Below are 18,357 nucleotides of genomic sequence, written 5' to 3'. Positions count from 1 at the left end.
TCTTCTATAACAATACTTCACTATAGCAGCCAAAAAATATCATTACAAATGAGATTCTTATAGAGATGTTTAACTGTATTGCCATTCTTTAAATATCAAAATTATCAAATTTGACTTTCAAATAAAAAATATATAGACTCAACTCGAATAAATTTTAGAAAAAATTAATATATCAAGAGAAGATAGTTAATTTCATAATAGATCCTGTATCTGTTATTTTGGAACAATAAACCAAATTATTAACTCGAGTTGGCAGCTAAATTTAATTTTTCAGATCTTTTTACATACGATAGGGGCAACTTTCTTGTGATAGTAATTGTGACATTATCTGTGCATATTAATCCAAACTTCATAACTCCTGATTTTTTACAACTCTTTAGTCTATGTTCTTCAACTTTGCGGTAATGAATTTACCAACGAACCAAAATGAAGTTTAAATTTGAAAAGATCCTTACTTATTTTCAAACCAAAAATATGAAAGAATGAATTCATAAAAAAGAACTAAATCATTTGATTTATAAATTAATTATAATATCATATATATATATATATATATATATATAATATTTTATGTTAAATATTGAACGACTAAAATATCCCTAAATTATTGATCGACTTTTATGCCCTTAAATATTTGTATAATTTAGGGATATAATTATAACTAAGCCAAGAGTAGAATTCTTTTCGATTTGAATTACACACAAGTCGATCCTACAAAGTTGTTATTTGGTAGGACTCTTTTCGGATTTAATTTTTTGAACTGCTACTGCTTACTTTTTGGACAGACTTTTATGCTTTCTTTATATTATTCTTATTCTTAATATAAATTTGCAAGCTATTTTAGAAGAAATGAATATAACAAGAGTTCCACTGAAATACTACTTCTGATGAAATAGATTTCTTATTGGAAATTAGTTTGGCCGTGATTTGGATCTTTTGGGGTAAGTTTTCTTTAGTTTATCTTAGGTTTTCTTGAATTTATTATATTTTTACTGTTTTACAAAACAGATAATGATCTGATAAATAAATTAACAAATAATCAAAAAAATATATACTAAAGTAAAATAAGATATTAATCCTATCAAGTCAAATTTAACCGACTAATTTTATATTATTCGAGAGCTGAATTATTTTATATAAATAGTTTGATGTTAGATAAAATTGTAATATTTAAAGCATAAGTCAACTAATAATATAGTTTTTAAAAATCTATAATGGAATTTGAAGTTCGAATAACATTTCCACCTAGACAATAACACTACACAACAAAAGTTGAAGTTGTATTCTATTATGTTACTTATTCCAGTCCAGTAAACCCCTAACTTCCACCAAAGATGGCATTAATTTAAGATGACGAGTTAGATGATCAACTTCTGAAAAAAAAAAAGGTTGAAAACATTTCAGCTGGAAAGATTTGAGTTTGTGGCAAAAAGTAAACCAGCTGGTATTGGTTCCAATTTTGTGTTATGAATGTTCTCACACTTCAGTTCATATATATACTTCAGGCTAATTAGGTAAAAGAGTTTGTTAAGTTTTATTTATTAAATAATTTTTCTCTAATTTTTTTATGATAACTTTCAACTCCTGAGGATTACACTGGCTCCAAAATTTAACCTTGCTGCGAAGGTGGCGCAACTCCTATGAGCTATGCGGTGATAATTGGCAAAAAGTCCATGTTTTTGGGTGTGTTTATATCCCAAGTCTATCATGACTCTTAGATTTAATTTTTCTTTTGACTTCTTTATGATGGACATTTACTTTGAAGGCAGCTATGGGTGAAAGGAAAGTTTTATTACTCACAAAAAATTTGGATCAAAATAATAAAATCTATATGCAGTGCATGTGATAGGTTTCTAAATTTCTTTTCCTTGTGTTTGTTTTTTGGTGTTGGTGTAGATCCTTAGATATTGAGAATATATACCCAGCTTGAAGAGCAAAGCAAAATGAGGAAAGTTCGTTCGTAGGTAATAGAGATGGCTTATCTTTAAAGTAGGTGTTCTTCGTGAAAATCTTGCATTCATTTAAATGTCCATGTTTAGGAAAAATTACATTGGGTTTAAAGACTTTGTGCAACTTCCAGCACCAAGCTCATGTGGAAAGGCAACTTCTAGAATCTCACACATTTTTTACTATCTTACAAACCATGTGATACATGACCTAAGATACTCGTGCAAAACACGAACATAAAGAATAGTACTATATTAAAAAGCACGAAATCCTTATCGAAATATTGTTTGTCTTTTTTACCTCTCGTAACTAAATTTTAGGCTGAATACATACACATCCCCTCAAACTTGTCTCATATTTCCACCTAGACACTTATATTGAGACTTGTACCTATTAGGCACTTGGTCTCTATTAAAACTGTACCTATTAAACACCTTACGAACAATAAACTGAAGATATAAAATGCGTGGATTACACGGTGCTGATGTGGAGAAAATCACCAATCACAGAAGGACACATCAGAAGGAAAAAAAGGAAAAAAGGAAAAAAAGAAAAGAAAAACATGGAGACCACCGTCTCCTTCACGCCACCGAACTCCTTCATTGTAGTCACCCACTGAACTTCACCTTCAAAATCCACACAACACCATCAAATTTCTCTATCTTCCATTTTCAAATATCATAACAAGAAAGGGTACACGATTATTTTTGGTAGCTTTCCTTCCGTTAATCTTGTTTAAGTCATGGTTCCAAGTTTGATTTTAAGCCTCTGATTACCGGTTAACTAGAAAATTGATTTGAAACGTTACTAAGATAGAATTTCGATTTGTAACACTGTGGTTACGAATTTGGAGGTGAAAATTTTCAAGGAAAAAAAACCTTGAGTGTTGGGAATTTGAGTTGAAGATTCGAATGGTGGAAATTCATTCAGAAATTAAATTGAAGCTGGAAAAATTAATTGGAGCTTTTTCTTGCCTGGAAATCAAGATATGTGCTGATTTTGGAAGGCTTGGGACCTATATATTCGGAAAAATTTCATTGTTCATATCGAGCTGTAGTCAGCTATTGTCGGTATTTAGCGATGGCTTCGGTAAAGGTTCTCTTGTAGTGCTTTTGTGCTGCCACTGCATTCGTCTGCTCAGACAGAGAGGATAGAAATTAAGGTAGAAGGGTTAGGGTAGTGTTTGATATGGTGTGAAGGTAGTGGTGCTAATGGTATGTGATGATGGCGGTGGTGTGTTGGTGGCAAAGGGAGAGGTGGGGAAAAAAAAAATTATGGCATTCCACGCTCCAAAAATCTGTGTTATGCACGTTATTTGCCACCTCAGCAAATTATGCCTAATAAGGCAATTTTAATAGAGATTAAGTGTCTAATTGATACAAGCTTTAGTTTAAGTGTCTAGTTGAAAATATGAGACAAGTTTGAGGGGCTGCATATATGTTCAGCCTAAATTTTACGTTGGAAAAAATTATAATTTCAAACAATAATAAACAAAATTTGAGAGAAAAATAAAAAAAGTGCCGTTTTATTGCTTTTTTTTTTGTTGTTGTTGAGTGCAACTTTTTTTATTACTAAAGTTTAAGATTCTGCAACTAATGGGGATTCATTATAGGTTTAGAATTTGTTGGCAATTAGTAGATTGTATTGCCGTGTCTTTTGTTTTGGTTTAGTTCTTTTCTATGTTTAGATTTAGGGTTCAGTAATTGTTTTTAAGGGGAAAGACCATAAAACTCTTTTTAGGGTTATTTACGTTGCCGAAAAAGTCAACGTGACACATTCTTTTCATAAACTCTTGAGCCTGTCAAGGTGTGCGAAGGTAAACTTACTTGTAATTTAAGTTATACTTTCTAACTTTTAGTCTGTTCTTGGAGTTGTGTAATACTCCAATAGACCTTCATCTTGATAGACAATGTTTCATATAAATTGTCAATTCAAAATTAATTATTCAGAAAATAGGTTAGGCATTTTAACTCATATCAATTAAAACTCTTATTAATTCAAGATTACTTTTGCCTATATTTTATAAGGAAAATTACTAATAGTTATGCCTACTCAAGTTGTTCATATATATTATGTAAGATAAAATAAATTCGATCAACCCAATTCAAGTACAATTAGTACAAAAAAAGGTGAACGATATAGAGAAATTATTTTTTCCTTTCGTTATTAGAACTATTTTATAAAATATTTACGATTTACGTTCTATCATCAACTAATTTTATTTTACCTCTACATAAAATACAGATAATGTTTATATGAAATATTTTCCCTTCTAAAATACAGACGATACACATAAAAAAAAGTGCAAATACAAGATAGTAACCTATACTACTCTGCTTTACCACCATTAACAATGGAGTTATTGAAATAAAAATATTTTTATGTCCTCCAATCATATTAGGTACTCTCTACTGATTCTAATTAATTGAATCTGCACATCACCGACTGTGTTCTATTAAATTTTACTATATATCATCAGAAACATGTATTACATGACTTGATATCACGAAGCATCTTGCCGAGCTGTCGTTCGTCTTTTCCCCCTTTAAAATTAGGTTTCACATTCGATATAGTAATTGAATTATTTTTCTAATATTTATGATTTTGAAATCTATTAAACTTTTATTTTTAAATCTTTCCTTATTTGAAATACATAAAAATCTTAATATTTAGAATTTTAAAATTGATTGTTATTTGACCTTATATAAATCTTTTTCGTATTTTAACTATGTAACAACTTTTCATGTTAACTTTTCTAATATTTAGTACTTTGATATCTAACTTTTTTTATAAATGTAGATTTATTAGTTTTGAAACTTAGAAACAATTAAATTGTATCCGACATTAAGAAGAAAAATTCTTAGAATCCTAGGTATATACAGAAAAGGTAAGAAATGTATATATTCCTAAAATTTAGACGTAAATAAAAAGGAAGCCAGCTAATAATAGAATTCTATATTCTAATGCAAAAAAGACACTCTTCAATTGGAATTCTCTTGCTCACCATGATATTATTCACAATATATTCTTCCAACTCCTTACAAATCGTGTTCCTTCCACAATAACAAAAATTGATGATCTGGAAGGGGATATTACGTTTCACATATATTACCCTTTTAAATAACTCTCGCGATAAATTGAGATGGGAAGAACAAGACAATTTTGGTTTCTGAGAATTTGAGCATAGCCAACAAATGAAGAAGCTAGGTATTTTGACAAATATTTTGTGAATTCTTATGAGGTATATATGTTCCTCTAATATTTTTGTTTGTTTCGTTGTTTGTGCTATTGAATCTCTTCCATTGCTTATTGTATACATATACATCATGATACATAATATATATGGTACTCTTCCGGGAGCTGAGTAAATTTTAATCTCAATCAAATACTTAAAATTTAAGAAATGCTTGATTTAATGATATCCGAATTTCAATAATAATGTTTACTTTACTAATACTTGAAATGCTTATGTGATACTCATTTGGAATGGACATATATTTTCGGAACTTCAGTTTAATATAAAAAATAATTGTCTTTTACGAAATACATATTTTGTTCTTTCTTAAGTTTGTATGAAATGCTAACGATTGACGGTTTCAACTGTAATTTTCTGTTTCTTTCAGAACGTTTTAGAACAAAATATTTTTAGTGATATAACTTTTTGTGTACAAAGTAATGCAAATATCTAGGTGATATGAAACACTTGCCATTTATACGTGAAAAAAAAAAAAAGTAAAAAAAACCTAGGCTATGATGGATAGAAAACCATATATATATATATATATGTGTCACGACTCACAATCCTAATCTGTTGTGATGGCGCCTATTTCGATACTAGGCAAGCCGACAATCTCAGTAAATCATAATTTCTTAAAGTTTGAAAAACATAATAATTTGAGTTTAATAAAAGGCCTCACAATTTCCGATACAAACACTCCCAAAACCTGGTGTCACTCAATATATGAGCATCTAATATGAATACAAGTCTGGAAATACTAAGAAAAGAGAGACAAGGTCTGCGAAACACGGCAGCTACCTCTGAATCTCCGTAAAATCAATTGTGCGAGAGAATCAACACCCGATATGCCCGGAAACACCTGGATCTGCACACGAAGTGCAGGGTGTAGCATGAGTACAACCAACTAGCAAGTAACGATAATAAATAATGAAGTAAAGATAATGACGAGCTACACAGTTACAGTTCATTTCCATTAATTCCAACAGAGAGTAGGCATGCTTTCAATTCCAAAAGTTTAAGCCAAACCAGTTTTATACAGTTCAAGTTCAGGTAATCCGGATATAAAATTCTTCAGAAAATTTCACAACAATGACACATAGCAACTAAGTGAAACAACAAATGAAAAGCAAGTACAACCTTTCAGGACAACAATCACTCACTGGGCTCCCAGCCCTCAACACTTACACTCAATGGGTACCCGCGCTCACTGGGGGATGTACAGACTCCGGAGGGGATCCTACCGCCCAAGAGCTATAATCTGCACGACCAACTCACGTGTTGCACGGACAACTCACGTGCCATAGTATCAATATCTGGATCTGTACGACCAACTCACGTGTTGCAGGGACAACTCACGTGCTATAGTATCAATATCTAGATACGCACGGCCAACTCACGTGCTATAGTATCAATATCTCACAATCAGGCCCTCGGCCTCACTTAGTCATAAATCTCTCAAGTCTCTCGGGCTCTCAATAATCATGAAATCAGCCCAAACAACAATGATATGATACATCAATAGTGAACAATAGAGACTGAGATAAAATAAACAAGTAAACTGTGACTGAGTACCAAACAACAATTTAGCAGATAATTCAACATGTACACGACCTCTGTGGGTCCAAACAATACCAACATATAGCCTAAACATAGTTTCTAACATGCCTTACAGCCAAATTTCCGCAACACATAGAGAGCATATAGCTAACAACAAGTTATTCAACTTTACGGTCTCACGGGACGGACCAAGTCACAATCCCCTCGGTGCACGCCCACACGTCCGTCACCTAGCATGTGCGTCACCTCCAAAGTAATCACATGATACAAAAATTCAGGGGTTCATACCCTCAGGACCATATTTAAAACTGTTACTTACCTCAACACGTGCAATTCTTTATTCCGTTATTCCCTTGCCACGAGAATTGGTCTCTAAAAGCCTCGTATCTAGCCACAATTAATTCGATTCAGTCAATATAAATTATTGTAATTAATTCCATAAGGAAATACTAATTTCTACCAAAATTCGACACCAACTCGACCCTCAAATCTTCAATTAAAGTCTATGAAGATTTCTACCATTTTAACCCAATCCTTACCCATTTGAACTTAACAATTTTTCCACAACCTTATTGGTATATATACATAATACTCTTACACCCAAGAATCATACTATTAATCACCTATTTTTACTCCGAACCCGAAATTGAAGAATTGAGGAAAGGAATTCTTACCTCTTTGAAATCCTAGCAAGATCCTTGTGAAATCTTCAAACCTTGAACAAGAATTGATGGATAAATGACTAAGTCTTCACTTTATCTCTCTAAAATACTCTCACCTCTCTCTGAAATATCAGATGAAACCCTTCAAAATGACCCCCAATAGTATTTTATAAGAATGGAGTCGGGTTTATAAAACCAGAAAAATGAAGCTCCGAAACAGGTTGTGCGGTCGCATAGTGATCGCAAAACAGTTATGTGGTCGCATAATCGACCGCAGATTTCATCCAAACTAGCCCTCTTCTGCCTCACTTCTGCGGCCATTATGTGGTCCGCAGATTGACTATGCGGTCGTATAATGGATCGCAAAAACATATTTTTTCGCCAAAAAAATTTCTTTACTTCTCGGTGCATTGTTCAACAACCTTTGTACTAATTGATCTACCTCGACAGCACAAAACCTTAATTTCCTTAGCAAAAATTCTCCGGGTCACTACATATACGTCAACATCTGGTCAACCTTTTCAACTAAATTTTGAAACCTTGGAACTAGGTTTTTCAAATCATTCAAAAACCTCACCGGACCCGAACCAATTACCCCTGGCAAGTCACATAACAAATGTAAAGCATAAATTGAGCAGTAAATGGGAAAACATGGTTATAATACTCAAAACGACCAGCCGGATCGTTACATTCTCCCCATCTTAAACAAACGTTCGTCCTCGAACGGGTTTAGAATAATACATGGAGTCTCAAATAAGTATGGGTATTTACTCCGCATCTCCTACTCAATCTCCCAAGTAGCTTCTCCGACTGGTTGGCCTCTCCAATGCACCTTCATTGATGATATGTTCTTGGACCTCAGTTTTCGAACCTGCCAGTCTAAAATAGTTATCGGCTCCACATCACAAGTAAAATTACCGTCCAGCTGCACTGCACTGAAATCCACAATATGAGACGATCCACGACATACTTTCGAAACATGGATATATGGAACACTGGATGAACACATGATATACTAGGTGGCAAAGCAAGTTCACAAGCCACATCTCCAATTTTCTTAAGTATCTCAAAAGGCCCAATATACTAATGGCTCAACTTTTCCTTCTTCTCGAACCTCAACACACCCTTCATTGGTGAAATTTTGAGCACAACCTTCTCCCCAACCATGTAAGCAACATCACAAACCTTCTTGTCGGCATAACTCTTCTATCTAGACTGAGCTGTGCGAAGCCGCTCCTGAATCACTTTAACCTTCTCCAAAGCATCCTGAACCAAGTCAGTACCTAATAGCCTAGCCTCACCCGGCTCAAACCAACCAACTGGAGATCGACACCATCTCTCATATAATGCCTCATACGGAGCCATATGTATACTCGACTGGTAGCTGTTATTGTAAGCAAACTCCGCAAGTGGCAGAAAGTTATCCCAAGAACCTCCAAAATCAATGACACAAGCGTGTAGCATATCCTCCAATATTTGAATAGTGCGCTCGGACTGTCCGTCTGTCTGAGGGTGAAATAATGTACTCAATTGAACCTGTGTGCCCAGTTCTCACGGCACTGATCTCCAAAATTGTGATGTAAAATGCGTGCCCCAATCTGAAATGATAGACACCGGCACACCGTGCAGGCGAACCATCTCGCGGATATAAATCTCAGCCAACCGCTCCGAAGGATAATTAGTACCAACTGGAATAAAATGCGCGGATTTGGTCAACCGATCTACAATCACCCAAACCACATCAAACTTCCTCAATGTCCGTGGAAGCCCAACTACGAAGTCCATGGTAATACGCTCTCATTTCCACTCCAGAATTTCAAGTCCTGAAGTAATCCTCCCGGTCTCTGATGCTCGTACTTTACCTGTTGACAATTTAAACACCGAGCTACAAACCCAACTATATCTTTCTTCATTCGCCTCCACCAATAGTGCTGCCTCAAATCCTGATACATCTTCGTGGCCCCTAGATGAATAGAGTACTGCGAACCGTGAGCTTCCTAGAGAATCAGCTCGCGTAAACCATCTACATTAGGCACACATAGCCTGCCCTGCATCTGTAATACATCATCATCTACAATAGTGACTTCCTTGGCATCACCGTGCTGAACCGTTTCCTTAAGGACAAACAGATGTGGATCATCATACTGGCGCTCTCTCATGCGATCATATAAAGAAGATCGAGAAACCGCACAAGCCAAAACTCGATTCGGCTCGAAAACATCCAATCTAACAAACTGGTTGGCCAAGGCCTGGACATCCAAGACTAAAGGCCTCTCTGTTACCGGTAAGTATGCTAAGCTGCCCAAACTCTCCGCCTTACGACTCAAGGCATCAGCCACCATATTGCCCTTTCTGGGATGATAAAGAATGGTGATATCATAATATTTAAGTAACTCCAACCACCTTCCTTACCGCAAATTAAGATCTTTCTGTTTAAACAGATGTTGTAGACTCCAGTGATCAGTATAAACCTCACAATGGACAACGTACAAGTAATGCCGCCAAATTTTTAAGGCATGAACAATAGCTGCTAACTCAAGGTCGTGGACTGGATAATTCTTCTCATATACCTTTAAATGTCTGGACGCATAGGCAATAACCCTACCGTCTTGCATCAATACTGCGCCGAGATCAATATGCGATGCATCATAATACATAGTATAAGACCCTGAACCTGTAGGCAACACCAATACTGGAGTTGTAGTCAAAACTGTCTTGAGCTTCTGAAAGCTCTCTTTACATTCATCCGAACACCTAAACAGAGCACCTTTCTGGGTCAATTTAGTTATAGGCGATGCAATAGACGAGAAATCCTCCATGAAACGACGATAATAACCGGCCAAGCAGAGAAAACTCCGAATCTCAATAACTGAAGATGGCCTGGGCCAACTCTAAACTGCCTCTATTTTCTTCGAATCCACCTTAATCCTTTCACTGGACACTATGTGTCCCAAGAATGCTACCGAACTAAGCCAGAACTCACACTTAGAGAATTTGGCATAAAGTTTCTCCTCTCTCAGCCTATGTAGTACAATACTCAAGTGTCGTACATGCTCCTCCTAGCTACGTGAGTACACCAGGATATCATCAATAAATACTACGACAAATGAGTCAAGGTATGATTGGGATACACTGTTCATCAAGTGCATGAATGATGTCGGGGCATTTTTTAGCCCAAATGACATTACAAGAAATTCATAGTGGCCATAACGAGTTCTGAATGCCGTCTTTAGAATATTCGGATCCTGAATTTTCAACTGGTGATACCCTGATCTCAAATCAATTTTGGAGAACACCTTCTCTCCCTGAAGCTGGTCAAATAAGTCATCAATACGCGGCAAAGGATATTTATTCTTGATTGTAACCTTGTTCAACTGCCTATAATCAATGCACATCCGCATAGTACCATATTTCTTCTTCACAAACAGAACCCGTGCACCCCAAGGTGGCACACTGGGCCTAATAAACCCCTTTTCAAGGAGTTCCTGGAGTTGATCTTTCAATTCTTTTAACTCAGCTGGTGCCATACGATACGGAGGAATAAAAATGGGCTGAGTGCCCTGCACCAAGTAATACCCAAATCAATATCCCTGTCAGGTGGCATACCCGACATGTCTGTAGGAAATACATCCGAAAAATCTCGCACAACCGGTACTGAATCAATAATAGGAGCATCTGCATCAACATCTCTCACAAAGGCCAAATATGACAAACATCCCTTTCCAACCATACGTTGGGCCTTCAAATAAGAAAATTACCTTGCTAGGAACAAACTCTAGAGTACCCCTCCATTCAACCTTCAGCAACCCCGGCATCGTCAATGTCACGGTTTTTGCTTGACAGTCCAGAATAGCATGACGTAGATACAACCAATCCATACCCAGGATTACATCGAAACCAATCATACCGAGTAATAAAAGATCAACCCTAGTCTCTAGTTCCCCAATAATTACCACACACGACCGATACACACGGTCCACAGTAATAATATCGTCCACCGGTGTAGATACACTAATATGTGAAACTAAGGACTCACAAGGCATATCCAGATAATGAGCAAAATACGATGATACATATTAATAACTGGAACAAGGTCAAATAATATAGAAGCCTCTCTGTAGCACACTGAAACAATACCTGTGATCACTGCATCTGAAGCAACAACATCTGGCATGGCAGGAAAAGCATAGAATCGGGCATGAGCGCCACCTGATCGGCCTCCCCCTCTTGGGCGACCCCTAGCTGCCTGACCCCCACCCTGAGCTGGCTGGGCGGGTGGTGGAACTGTTGGTGCTGGTGCTGTCAGTCGAGGACTCTGCTGGGGAGCCCCACTCAATAGCCTAGGAAACTCTCTCTTGAAATGACCAAATTCCCCGCACTCGAAATAACCCCTCATCTGACAAAACTGTTGCTCCTGATATCCCGAGGAATTACTTGCAGAAGCCTGAGCGGACGAGGCATGATGAGAACTCTACGCTAGTAGTGCACTGAATAAAGACTAGCCTGAGTGTGTACTATAAGAACTGTGGCTAGCTGATGCACCACAATGAGCTTGACGACCCGTCTGAGCGTGTCTGTAAGAACAACCCCTACCGCGGTAAAACTGACCCCCTGAAGGAACACCACTGTAATCACCTGGACCACGAGGCCTCTTAGCCTCCCTCTCTCCACGTTCCTAGCTACGAACCATCTCTATCTGCCGAGCAATGTCAACTACCTCATCAAAAGTAGCACCAGACACCCTCTCCCTAGTCATAAGTAACCGCAGCTGATATGTGAGGACATCAATGAACCTCATAATCCTCTCCCTATCAGTGGGAACCAACCAGATTGCGTGACGAGCCAACTCAGAAAATATCATCTCATACTGTGTCACAAATATTCTATCCTGACGTAACTGCTCAAACTATTTGCACAGCTCCTCTGTGTGAGACTATGACACGAACTTCTCCAAAAAGAGAACGGAGAATTCCTGCCATGTAAGTGGTACTGCACCAACTGGCATGCGCCTCTCATAAGACTCCCACCATCTGAAGGTAGCCCCAGAAAACTGAAAAGTAGTGAAAGTGAGACCCTACTGGTCTCCAGAATACCCGTTGTCCGAAGCATCCGCTGACACCTATCCAGAAAACCCTGAGCATCATCTGACTCGGTACCGCTAAATGGTGGAGGTCAAAGCCTCTCAAATCTCTCAAGTCTCCTCTGCTCGTCATCTGCCATAACAGGAACTATCGGGGCCTGAGCAGCTACATCCGGCTGTTGCTGGTAGCGCCCCGGTATCTGAAGTTCTTGTACTACATGGTCTGAAGTACGGAAAACAGGGGTATAAGTACCTCCCCTGGCCTGAGAAGTGGCAGGTGCGGCCTGAGTCGAAACCACCTGAGCAAGACTAGTGCAAGCTGCCAATATCTGGGCCAAAGTCTCTAGAAGGCCTGGAATCTCAATGGGCACAACTGGTGCTTGAGTTAGTCATGTCGGCTCATCTATATCTGGAATCTGCTCCTGACCTGGAGCAATTGGTGGTACTACAAGTGCGGGTCCAACGGGGGTACGAGCTATACCTCAACCTCTACCTTAGCCCCGACCTCTACCACGACCCCGACCTCGCGCGATCCTAACCGGTGGTACTGGTGGCTGACCATTCGATACGTGTTCTCACCATCTATGAGAGATAGAATAACAAAAATTTAGTTTCCGGAATCAACAATTTCGCATGACAGAATACATGAAAGTGAAATTTTCCTAAGGGTTATGCAGCCTCTCGAAGATAAGTACAGACGTTTCAGTACCGATCCGCAAGACTCTACTAAACCTGCTCATGACTCGTGAGACCTATGTAACCTAGGCTCTGACACCAACTTGTTACGACCCAAAATCCTAACCTATCATGATGGAGCCTATCTCGATACTACGCAAGCTAACAATCTCAATAAATCACAAATTCTTAAAGTTTGAAAAACATAATAATTTGAGTTTAATAAAAGGCCTCACAATTTTCGATACAAACACTTCCAAAACCTGGTGTCACTGAGTACATGAGCATCTAATATGAATACAAGTCTGGAAATATGGTTTATAATAGTCTAAGACCAAATACAGTAAACAAGGAGATATGGAAAGAGAGACAAGGTCTGAAAATACGACAGCTACCTCTGAATCTCCGGAAAATCAACCGTGCGAGAGAATCAACACCCGATATGTCCAGGAATACCTGGATATGCACACGAAGTGCAGGGTGTAGTATGAGTACAACCAACTCAGCAAGTAACGATAATAAATAAAGAACTGAAGATAACGACGAGATACATAGTTACAATTCATTTTTAGTAATTCCAACAGAGAGTAGGCATGCTTTCAATTCCAAAAGTTTAAGCCAAATCAGTTTTATACAATTCAAGTTTAGGTAATCCGGATATAAAATCCTTCAAAAAATTTCACAGTAATGACAGATAGCAACTAAGTACAACAACAAATGAAAAACAAGTACAGCCTCTCAGGACAACAATCACTCACTTGGCTCCCAACCCTCAACACTCACACTCGATGGGTACCCACGCTCACTAGCGGTGTACAGACTCCGGAGGGGATCCTAAAGCCCAAACGCTATAATCTGCACGGCCAACTCACGTGCTGCACGGATAATTCACGTGCCATAGTATCAATATCTGGATCTGCATGGCCAACTCACGTGTTGCACGGACAACTCACGTGCTATAGTATCAATATCTGGATCCGCACGGCCAACTCACGTGCTATAGTATCAATATCTCACAATCAGGCCCTCGACCTCACTCAGTCATAAATCTCTCAAGTCTCTCGGGCACTCAATAATCATAAATCAGCCCAAACAACAATGATATGATGCATCAATAATGAACAATAGAGACTGAGATAAAATAAACAAGTAAACTGTGACTGAGTACCAAATAACAATTTAGCAGATAATTCAACATGTACACGATCTCCGTGGGTCCCAACAGTACCAATATATAGCCAAAACATGGTTTCTAACATGCCTTACAACCAAATTTCCACAACACATAGAGAGCATATAGCTAACAACAAGTTATTCAACTTTGCAGTCTCACGGAACGGACCAAGTCATAATTCCCTTGGTGCACTGATGTTTGGTATATTTCGATATGTGTTGATATTACTTTACCCATGTTTTAACTGCTTCTTGATGTTATTTGATCTTTAAAATGCCCAACATGGTTTAATTATTGGTTTTATGACTAATTGAGTTGTGTTTGGTGAATTAGGGTGTTTGGAGTGCAAAAATATGAAGAAAAGGTGCTCTAGGTAGAGGAAGAGAGATTGGATGTGTCGCATCCAATCTAGAAAAAGATCAGATTTCGTGCACCCTTAGCAGTGAAGTCGGCCCATAGCATCCACCATAGCATCCGCACCTGGGCAAAGCTGAGAAGTGGAGGATGAGGTGGATGCGAAGCATCCACCCTAGCATGCGAAGCTGAGAAGTGGAGGATGAGGTGGATGCGAAGCATCCACCCTAGCATACGAAGCTGAGAAGTGGAGGACGAGGTGGATGCGAAGCATCCACCCTAGCATGCGAAGCTGAGAAGTGGAGGACGAGGTGGATGCGACGCATCCACCATAGCATCAATCCCTGAAGCTGATTTGGATTAGAAATAGGAGAACTTTGGCCCATGACTTTTGTACACAATATATAAGCCAAAAATGCCTTTTTTAGGTGATCGAACATATTGGAAAAGGGGAAAAAGCCACGACAAAGCTGTGGAGGCCGGAATTCATCAAGTTCCATCTTTCTCCCACCAAACTTAGTAATTTTTATGTTTCTTTGTATGATTTGTTGTTTGGCTACCATGTCTATGTGGAGCTAAACTTCACGTTCTAGGGTTGTGGTTCTTTCATGACTATTGTTATTCGGATATTGATTTTGACTTTTTGATTTATCATATTAGTTTATTTATTCAATCTTGCGCTTAATTATTTAATTGCTTGATCACCAATTGAATATTATCTACGAATCTAGAATTGAACTCGAAAGTGGGAATTCTAGATTGCATATAGGATTGAGTAGAGCAAGTTCTTGAACTCGGGCATCGGGGAACGGATTCGTGGTTAGGATAGACATATACCTAATTGCCTTGCTTGGTTGATTTACAGGAATTATAAATGCGTTCTTGTTGATTCTAACTCCATAGACATATAGGCGTTAGGTTAGCTTGAATAGGCGAGTAAGAACTCGACAGATTCTTATGAGCAATATTAACCCTGTCAACCAATAAGCTAGATAAATTAGTCGGTCAATTCAATTGAAGAATACAATAGGATTGTTAGATAGCCCATAACCCTAGATCGTTTTCATTACATTGATATCATAAAAATCTGCTCTTTCTCTGTTCAAAGTTCATTATTTATATTTTTTTATTTAATTAGTTTAGAATAAAATATTTTGAGATTTAATTCTTGTTTAGATAATTAGGACAGTCTAATTTAGTTAATAGTTAATCATAAGTCCTTGTGGGTTCGACATCCGACTTTTAGTCACTTTATTACTTGACGACCGCATATACTTGCGTGTGCGTTTGGTCCCAACAAGTTTTTGGCGCCGTTGCCGGGGACTTAGAAATTAGCTATTTTTCTAGATTAGACATTTTTTTTTGTTTAGTTAGTATTTGTTATTTAATTTAACATGGCATCTTGGAATGAAAATTATTCGAATGATGGTTATTCTTATTTTGATGATCCTTGTCCATATTGTAGAGGACCCCACTGGTGGAAAAATTGTCAGAATATTCCCGGGATCGATTTGTGCGCACAATCTCAATCCTTTGAGTGGAATATCTGTAATATGTGTGGTGGTCAAGATGGCCATTGGGATGGTTGTCCTAATCCTGTTCATCCTTCTGTGAGCCCTTATTACGATCTTTCTAATGATGTTTCTGAGTTTGATAGGGGCAATGAAATGCAGGATATGGAACCTGATGCATATATTAGGGATATTCTGAGGCAAGTAGCAGAGCAACAGGATGAACTCAAAAAAGATATGAAAAGAATGAGGGCAGCAATCACAAGAATAAAGGCCAATATGGAAGAATTGAATGAAGAGAGTAAGTACCGGCAAGAAGATAATTTTGAAAAAGTGGAGATTTTGAGCCATATGTCGCTGGTGGAACAATCCGAAAGATTAGAAATATATGAGGCTCAACGTGAGGAAATTACAAATAAGATGAGATACTTTATAGAAGGAAGAGCCGAATTGGGACAAGAGATCGATAAATTTGGTACTACTATTCACAACTTAGAGGCTCAATTGAATACAAAGGTTGATGCGTCTAACGCCCAACAAAACAGTAATGAGCTGTGTAAAGCTGAAAATGAGCTTATACGCCAAATTGAGGAGCTAAAAGTGGAGAGCCAATCACTCAAGCATATTTTTATTGATGATGCCCATGTCGAGAAAAGTACACTAGAGCCATGTGAGGAAGTAGATAATGTTATATTTGAAGATTCTTGTGTATGTAAATATGAGGATGTAAAGAGTAATACAATTCTAGAGTTAGGGCGTATTGGTCCTCATTCCAATTATTTTTCCATATTGTGTTTAAATAGTAAGATAGTAATCGAGCCATCTGAACCTATGGGGGAGTCAAAGGGTGAGGATGAGAATTTCTATATTCTTGAATTTGTCATGCCAGAGAGAAAAAATTACATTCCTCATATAAAGGCGAAGAAGTATAGAGTCAAAAATATATTACTTGGCCTGGTTATCTTTGTAGCCCCACCACTGGAGCATAGCCGCAGACCGGATGCCATGTTAGGGGCTCAATTCATAAGTTCGAGGTGGAGGCAAAAAGCTGTTCACGTCGTGCCGCGACGTTAAATCAGGCGCTTGTTGGGAGGCAACCCAGCTTTACTGCTTTTTTTTTTGTTTACTTTCTATTTTATTTTATTTTATTTTTATTATTTTATAGTATTTATTTTTATTTTGTAGGATTATGAGCTTAGGAAGCAAAGCCATTAGAAGAGTGCAAAAGCGAGCTAGATGGTGAGGACTAAGTGTGGGGTTCCCACACAAAGGACGATGCCTAGAAAAAATCTGAGTACCTCATGAGCCGCTATTGCTTCGGCCTTTGGCCTACCAGGGAGTCTCGTTTACCCTCTTATTATTTATAGTGTGCATTGAGGACATTGCAAAATTTTAAGTGTGGGGTGAGGAGATCGTTTGGATGAGTTTCTGTGCTATTTTAGCTTAGTTGTAGTACTCATTCTTAAGTGTAGTAGCTTTTGTGGAAAAAAAAATAAAAAAGTAGAAAAATTGGACTTTTCCCGACGATTGATCTCCTAGACAGTTTTCTTGAGGGATTAAAGTCTAAAAAAAAAAAATCCAAAAATATATCTTTTAGCTTTCTTTAGGTAGTAATAATCCCCTATGGTTTTTCTTTGTGCCTCGGTTCTTTTTCATGGGATGTAGTTTGAACCGGGTAGTTTTTTTTCTTTCCGAGTAGATTAGAAATTTAGGAAATAAAAGGAGGAAGAATGATGAACCTAAGCGCCCTTGACTTGTTTCATAGTAGAATATTTATGCTTTGGCATGTGTAGTATCTCCCCTGTATTTTGATATTAATCTTGATGCCTTTATATATTGGATAACATGTTTTGTGACGACTATTTCTCGTTTTCTTGACTTGTGTTCACTTTGCGCTTAATGCTCAATATCTCGTGGCTCCGTGAATATTTACATCAATTGAGAGTTGGAATGGGGCCATCCTTAGTGAGTCATGTGCCATGTGTGGTGAGATTTTTGTGTAGTCTATGTTTTTGTACTTGTGTCTAGAACTTGCCCGATATGTGAGTTGAAGCGAAATTTTAGGTGATGCTCGGTTTGAAAAATAATTTTAGGCTTTCTTTGATCTTTTTGAGCTTAGTACTTATCATAAATAAAATTTATCCCTAGTTAACCAATTT

The sequence above is a fragment of the Nicotiana tomentosiformis genome, chromosome 2 (assembly GCF_000390325.3).
Source record: "Nicotiana tomentosiformis chromosome 2, ASM39032v3, whole genome shotgun sequence".
Taxonomy (NCBI): domain Eukaryota; kingdom Viridiplantae; phylum Streptophyta; class Magnoliopsida; order Solanales; family Solanaceae; genus Nicotiana; species Nicotiana tomentosiformis.
Note: the sequence above shows the minus strand (reverse complement) of the source record.